At 50.7% G+C, this 1,755-nt stretch overlaps 1 protein-coding gene across 3 annotated transcripts in view; it reads left to right on the top strand.

The window, feature by feature from the left end:
• The window catches only part of SCAF4 (SR-related CTD associated factor 4), a 64,136-nt gene that overhangs the window by 23,552 nt on the left and 38,829 nt on the right, over positions 1-1,755 (top strand). The gene's annotated exons all lie outside the window — the stretch shown is intronic.

The following is a 1,755-nucleotide window of genomic DNA, read 5'->3' as shown; positions in this document are numbered from 1 at the left end:
ATGCAAGTTCCTCCTGCTTGTTTCCCATACGTCTAGCATTAGTGTAGAGACACCTTAGCCCCCCTATAGGTGCCCTTTAGTATTCCCTTATCTTGATTCTTAGTGGGCCCCTCAGTACTTACCTGATCAATTCCAGTATGCGGTTTGTGGGTTGTCCTCCCCGATCTCGTCCTGAACTCGGCATCCCCATCCCCTGACGAAGCTAGTTTAAAGCTCTATGTAGGAAGTCTGCCAACCTGTAGGAGAATAGACGCTTACCTTTTGGAGAGAGATGTAGGCCATCCCATCCCAGCAAGGTCTTATCCTGGAAGTATGGATTGTGGTCTAGAAAGCTGAACCCTGCATGGTGGCACCAGCTCTGAAGCCGTGAGTTGACCTCCTCAATTTAGTTGCTGTGGTGCTGACCACGTCCACTGACCGAGAGGACCTATGAGAAGACTACTTGTGCCCCCGAGCCTCTAAGCCTGCCCCCCAGAGCCATGTAGTCAGCCATGACCTGTCCCAGACTACTACGGGCTGGATCATTCGTTCTAACGTTGCTGACGACCATGGAGTAGTAGTCCGTGGGCCTCATTAGGTCTGGAAGCCTCACCGTAACGTCCCGAATCCTAGCTCTGGGCAGGTAGCATACATCCCATACTGTAGGATCCGGGTGGCAGATGACTCCCTCCATTCCTCTCAGGAGAGAGTCTCCCACCACAGTGGCTCGACATCTTCTCTGGCTGCCCAGTTGCCTCAGTCTGTCTGGTGTTAGCTGTGGTGGTTGCCTCCATTGCTGTACTCTCTCCCAGTGATGCTAGGGCATCATACCTGTTTCCCAGCTGCACCGGGGGAGTTGCTTCAGTAGTGCGACATCTAGATCTGGAGGTGACTGTCTTCCATCCTTCTGCATCGACCGCCTCCTGTGATGCCTTCCCTCCAGGTGTGTGGTCCTGCAGAGACTGGGAAGTACCCATCAATCTCTTCCTCAACTGCCCTGATTCCCCACCGCCTGCTGACCTCTGCCTGGAGTTCCCTCACCTGCCCCTCCAGGGCCTCAAGTTGGGCACATATGGGACAGTTGAGGGGACTCCTGGTTCGTCCAGGCCTCAGAGCCCCTGCCAGGCAGCTGCCACAGACAGGGGGCCAGGGTCTTAAGTGCCTCTTCTGTAAGCTGAACATGCCTAACTCCTTCAGCCTCTCCTCATATCACTAGCCTTCCAAGTCCTTGATTGTCTTTGTTGCCTGTCTCTGGACCCTCTCTAATTTCTCCATGTCCTTTTTTAAAATGTGAAGCCTAGAACTGCACATAGTACACAAGATGAGGCCTAACTAGTGCCGAGTCGAGAGGCACTATCACTTTGTGTCTTGCACCTAAAGTTTATATTGATGCATTCTAATACTGCATTAGCCTTTTGTGCAACTGCATTATGCTGCAGACTCATCTTGAGTCTGGTCTATTAAGACCCCCAAGTCCTTTTCCATAGTGTTGCCATCCAGCTAGATGTCTCCCACTTTATATTTGTGTTTTTAATTATTCCTCCTGAGGTGTAGCACCCTTGCATTTGTGTGCATTTAACATCATCCTGTTAGTTGTAGCCCAGCTTTCCAATCTGTCAAGAACCCTTTGAATTGTGCTCACGTCTTCCAGCGTGTTTGTAATCCTTCCCAGTTTTGGGTTCCCATTTTGGTGCAGTAATGCGATCTTCTGGAAGGATCCAATTCAAAGACTCCACCTAAGAATGTTTTTGGCAATGTTTTTCACAGGGAGAAGGG

The sequence above is a fragment of the Alligator sinensis genome, unplaced genomic scaffold (assembly GCF_000455745.1).
Source record: "Alligator sinensis unplaced genomic scaffold, ASM45574v1 scaffold1207_1, whole genome shotgun sequence".
NCBI lineage: Eukaryota > Metazoa > Chordata > Crocodylia > Alligatoridae > Alligator > Alligator sinensis.
This window is presented reverse-complemented; position numbering and strand designations above follow the sequence as displayed.